Genomic DNA, 6,390 nt, shown 5'->3' with positions numbered 1-6,390 from the left:
AATAAGTGTTTTGGACAAACAATTAAGGACTCGTTCTTGCTGTAGCTATATTACAGCTACAGTAGCGAACCAAAAAAAGGTTCAAAAGATAAGATCATCTGCGAATCAGTGTAATAAAGCAACTTGGACATCAAACATTCATGCCGGAGCCGCTAAATTGATGGTAAGCCAACTCAAGTCAACTCTTTGACAAAGTAAAGTCAATCAAGTGCCAACACAATACAAAATGGGTATGTTATTACATTGCTCATTCTTTACTCTGATTGGTCCAAGGACTTGTTTCTCCGGGTTGTTTCTAAGCCAACAGAAAGCAGTTGAAATTAAACGGGGCAGAAATTTTCGATGATTCATATGTTACTGCCGTAGGAAACCTTACAACAAACTGGGATCATGTTTTCCAAAACGTCTTCTTTTGACAGTGTTAATAAGTTCATAATTTAGTCATCGTTTATTCTAAAGAGGCCAGTGAAAAGAGAGGGAAATATATCGGGTGTTGAAGTTCAGATCCGGGAATGAAAAAGACAACCTACTAACACTGCCAATCTACAGTGTCGTCTGTTGACATCTGAACAAACACGAGGATTAAACTAAACAATGATAATGTGTCCACAATGGCACCGATAGCGTGTTCTCGCGCCAATTAAAGGTTTTGCTAAATAAACTACAGTCGATGTCGGCTGCATTTACCGCTCTCAGGAACTGACTGGGTACTAGGCCTCGATCTCAAGAATCGCGGTAAAAATGCTGTAAAATTACAAAATACCTCATTGCATACCAACCCATCAACTGGAACCCGTTTGTACTGTTTTTTTTCTTCTAGGTATACTTTAGTCCATAATCTGTCTTCACGCCTGGCACCCCATTCTGTGTTACTCAGGCTCGAGAATGCTAAATCGTTTATATTGTGAAAAATACTTGCTAATATAATTGTTGCAAACATATTTTAATATCACGTTTCAGTCTCAGTACTAGAGCATGCCATAACTAGACCATTTATATCTGAGAAGTTTATTATTATTTTTACTATTTTTTCTAGGCTGTATAGCAGTTCTTAACCTTTCCGAGAGCAAGAGGGGAGCATAAAAGCCCCATAAAAACTAGGGGTGCGAAATCAATTTACTTATTGCTCCTTCACGCGCCCAAGCTGCGTGCCCCAAGCTTATTGTAAGCGCCTCCCTTTGATGCTCCCGAATGCTCTGAGAAAGGACATTACTGATACACAGGCTATGCTATTTTCTTTAATAAAGAAGGAAATCAATTTACCATCTCTACAGTCCTTACAGAAGTCCACACAGCTTAACTCTCGCTTCAAAAGGATCCCTGAACAGGAGCTGCTGATTTTAGCTGAGCATGTACGATTCTGCGTGATACTTCCATTCTTGAAACAGCACTTTATTGAGCATGCTCCAAAAATGGTTTCCCACGAACCGAAACTGTAGCCTGGGTAAAATAAAAAAAGGAAAATGGTTTTAATATAAACATGAAAACTCTTTAATTCAAATCTGGTACGTAGCTTTTAAAAACAAACTAGTCGCTGTAGCCTAGACCAGATTTTAGATTACAAAGTAAATAATTAGACACCATATTATAACAAACATTTAGTGAAATGTTAGGCAATCGGTACGTAATGATCATTTCTTTAATTTTGTTCATAGGATTAAAGTCAGCTGCTTTATTTAAAGTGTAGTTTTTAATCATCCAATATATGGATCTCGATTATGATGCTAATTTTACAACACCGACATTTACGTTTTACAATATTACTCAGGCTGGTTCTCAGCAAATGTCCTCTTAAGTATCTAGAAAATATTGTATTCCACTATTTACTATAATTGCGGTAGTTTTGTTTTAAACTTCGCAGGCGCGCGCCGAAAAGTGCCTCACACAGTCGCCTCACACGTAAACAACTTACTAAAGGCGGCTTAAGAAACCATGGCGACGAAGACAATATTATCCCGGCTTAACAATCTTGCAATGATACGCGTACGGGAGGATGATACATGGTTGCGCGGATAATGCATGGTTGTGGCCCTCAGATTCCCGATCGAATTAGAACTTGGAAGTGTTGCATGGTTGTTAGGGAAAAGCTTAAAACCCGGCGAGAAACCCTTATGGTGGCTGGTAACGGTTTCCAGCACTTTCCAGCTCTTATACTATGCCGGACGGGTCAGTACTACAAATACTTATCAGTTGATGCTGCAATAATGGTATCAAATTGATGCCCAATGATTGGTGAATATAATGTGGTTATTTTCATGACGTCACTAGCTACTACAGCAACAAACAATTTATAACGCACGTGCTGAGCCCTATACTATTGAACCTTTTAGTTTTGCGACGTTCTTGTTGCCTTTGCTGTTGTCGCTTGCTTTACGTAGAGTGTATGTATGAAGTGTATGTAGTGTATGCACCAAAACACTGTAAAAGTTGAACTTTTCATTACCTGAAACGTATTCCGCCAATTCTAGAGTGTTATTGTCCACAGGCAGAGTTCCTAGCTTCCCGTCCTTAAGGACACGCAGTAGTGTAACCAAAGGATCCGTGGAATTGGATAGAGCGTCTCCAAAAACGAGCCCGTTACGATTGGTTCTCACTTTACCACGGTCATTCCACAATCTACCGTAAAACAACGATTGATACCTCATAAAATCTGATTGTCCTCTGAAAGCGTTCTCAAGCTAAAGAAAAAATGTTGAACACCGTAAATTTCATGCAGTTATAAACTGGCCCCTCACATTAGGCAATGAATTCCACGCCTTTAAGCTGTAAATAGTAAAGTTAAGTGGGTTTAATTCTTACTAAGTTCTGATCAATCTATAGTGAATAATACCCCGGCCCTACGGTTTTTCCCTCCATTTGGGTCCAGGCGCTTACCCTATTCAGCCGGGGGGGGGGGGGGTCTTGGGCCCCGCTGCTGCCTACTTCAGATTCAACCAAACCCTGCCAAACTTTGTAAGTTTATCTCAAATTTAAATGGCAATAATTTTGTAGGACAGTATGTTGTGTCAGGAACTTGACATTACCATGGCAACGGCATTTTGATAGGCATGTTTTCCCAAATTTGTAATTTTCGTGTTTCTATTCATGAAAATTAACTAAAATGCAATTAATTTTTACCTTTTTACGGTTTTTAAAGCACATTTTTATTGATTTTGTGCACTTTGTAGTAGTTTTGGGTGGTTTTCTGGCATTTTGGAAAAAATTTAGAAATCCAAGATGTCGGCAGCCTTAAGTTTGGCGGGAAAATTTTTATTGACAAAACTCCTTTTTTAATTTTTTTTGGAGCGCTGTTTGAGCAAAATGGAGCTGCACAAACAGGCATTTTGACAAACAAAAGCCACTACGAAGAAACAAGGAGTTTCGAGTACTATATATTTCCTCGCTAAACTTCAGGCTGAGCTCTTTGACGTCACGCATACAATACCAGCTCCAAGATGGCGGCGTTCAGTTGTCGAGTTTTGGGAAAGATTTCGTAGGGTTAAAGCGCACGTTGGAGGCTGAAATTTTGGTGAATAACATATCTTTGTGTAAACGTTTTATTAGCGTAAAGAAAATAAATGGCTATTCTGGAGTGAACTTCTCCTTTAAATATTCTGGAAGTTTACATAGGGTTAAGCGTTTACGATTTTAATACACCTGTGTCGATTTTAATCCACCTATTTATTGGTCTATCCCCAGGGCTACAACTTGGATTTAAACTTACTATAAAGCGTCAATCTCAGTTATGTTATATTTAATTTCCACAAGCTTTTTACCGGGCCTAGCTTTTCAGTTATCCTACGACCAGATGGTAACTTTATCAGACCCCTTTGGAATTAAATTCTTTCGAACTGAATGTAGTTTTGCTCCCGTAATCGCAGTCTCAGTGACCCTTTTCAGTGAACATACCTCCTGTCTTATTCCTGCGTTGTCTGCTTGCAGAGGGCCGCGGATTAGCATGTCCACAGCAGTTTGATTAACGCCATCTTGGTACTGATCACTCCAAGATATCCCAGTAAACGTTATAGTGATCGCAAACTTCCTCTCTAACAGAAATCAAATTAAATCATGGTAAAGTCTTCTAGTAAACTACACGTAATACATGAGAGGCGCGGTGCCCTAACAGTGAACGGGCTGGACTCGCAAACGAGCGGTCCGGGTTCGATCCCTTTCTGGGGTCACTATGTTGAATGTGTCCTTATAGGCAAGGCACTTTACTCTCATAATCCAGGGTACCGGCGAACTAACGCTGGGGGGTAACCCTGCGATGGACTAGCATCCCATCCAGGGACGGAGTAGAAATACTCCTAGCTGCTTGCGATAAGCTTAATGCTACAGAAATATATCCTTCGCCACTTCGCCTGAGCCACTTTGCAACTTTCTCTTGCTTTCTCTTGCTTTTTGTTATAATCTCGGCTAAGAATAATGTACTCATTCTAATTGATGGGCACAAGGAAAACTCCGAATTATCGAAACTCAATGATTTCAAATTTCATAGTTAAGTGTGAGAACCACACCGCAAGCTGCCAGTCTACATAACTACGTACTTCCACTGCACTTTAATTCGGCACTCTTTTTACCATTTTTGGCTTCGCCTGCAATCTTCTCTGAAGGCAGAGTTACTTTCTTTTTTTCACGACTTAGAAGATAGATCAAAACAAAATAACCAAAAAAACTATTTTCATTTCACTGAAAAAAAAAAAAAACTACATTACATCGTGAGCTACCGAGAGTGGTAGGTGTTTTAATTTAGTTATCGGACTTCACTGGCGTGCAATAAGAAGTAATATTTCGGAAAGTATCCACCTACCGATCTGCTGGGAATGTTTCACCATGAATGTTGCTAATACATAGAGCCATAAAGGAAACGAATACATGATCATACAGTCTAGTTTAGACTTTGAAAACCCTCGGCGTCAGCAATGTCGACCCTACACAGATGAAGTTATTTTCGTGTTCACCCAGCTGAAACTCAATACAAAATGCACTGCGCAGATGAAAATTGTATTTTAAATACGCTGGAAATAATTAAAATCCACATTTTTGTTTAAAAGAGAATAAAAAGTCGGATGTTTGATTAATATGGGGACCACTCACTATGTTGCTTCTCTCTAAGGATGTATACTTTTGTGACAGAAAACGTTTGTTTCTTTGAATTTTCATGAAGAGCAATTATTCCTCGGTAACTAGAAGAATAAGCGATATGTTGGAAAGTTAATTTTGATGTTCTTTCTTCGATAAACAATTTGTTTTTTGCTTCGTTTAATGTGCAAACGTAGCTTTACACTTATTGGAATCGTGACGAATGCTATTATAAATGTAGAATCACTCGTATAACATCTGGCAACACCATTTTTAAAAGTTCAATAATGATATTTTTAATTTGTCAAACTCAAAGCACCTCTCAAAGGAGATACGATATTAATTAACTTGTCCACGGATCCCAATGGATCCCATGCAACGTAGAAAAAGGACAGGCAAGAAAAATAAATCAGTTACGAAAGCTTTAGCAAGAGTTTATTCCTTTCAGTCGCGATTTTTTGCTCCGTGCGTTTATGCTGCCTAACCAGAACAAATTTAATTTAACTGCAAATAAAGGTTAGAAACTAACAAACAGCAAACAATATTTGTCTTTGATTAAAGCTGTCAAAGTCAAAGTAAATAATACTGCAAAATATCAAAGAATGAAAGCTCGAAAGCCCATATGCCACTGAAGTGGACATAGGGTACAAAAAGAAAGAATCTCCACAGACTAGACAGGAGGGTTTAATACACGAAGGCCAATTCACCAGTGAGGTGTGGATCGGGCCGCTGGTCCACCACTGACATCCGCGCGCTCTCTCTCGGGGGGGTGCTCCCTCCCTCCGCCCCTCTCACTTGTGGAAACGCGCTATTAGCAACTGATATAGATAGATCAACGAATGACTACCAGACCTACTGCAAAGACCAACAATCAAAGGGGGGGGGGGGGGGGGAGTCATACGCACCTGACCGAAAGGAAAATACATCTTATTAAGGGAAAAGTCTAACAGACCGGGTGCAAAGACCACCCAGCGAGAGGGAAACACCACCTGACCGAGCCGTGAGGAATTCAACCTGACTAGGATGTCACACTAGCAGACCGACGACAGGGTCTGCCCTACCGACATGAAAGTACGTCTGCTCGGCCGGGATGGAAGTCTATCAGAACAAAGGAAAGCCCATCAGACCTTGAACAAAGTCCCCATAGCCGAGGAAAGTCCATCTATGCGCGAGGCGGCCTCGTTCCCACTCGTCCCCGGCGAGTTGGGTTGTGACGTCACCCGTCAAGCTCGGCTCCAAGCCTCATTCACACACTCGCATAGCGCAGACTGGCCTGGGGACGAGGCTGAACCCGAGCAATGTCGCCTGGACTACCTCACAATGACGATA

The sequence above is a fragment of the Oculina patagonica genome, chromosome 4 (assembly GCF_052425735.1).
Source record: "Oculina patagonica isolate OP01 chromosome 4, crgOcupat, whole genome shotgun sequence".
NCBI lineage: Eukaryota > Metazoa > Cnidaria > Anthozoa > Scleractinia > Oculinidae > Oculina > Oculina patagonica.
This window is presented reverse-complemented; position numbering follows the sequence as displayed.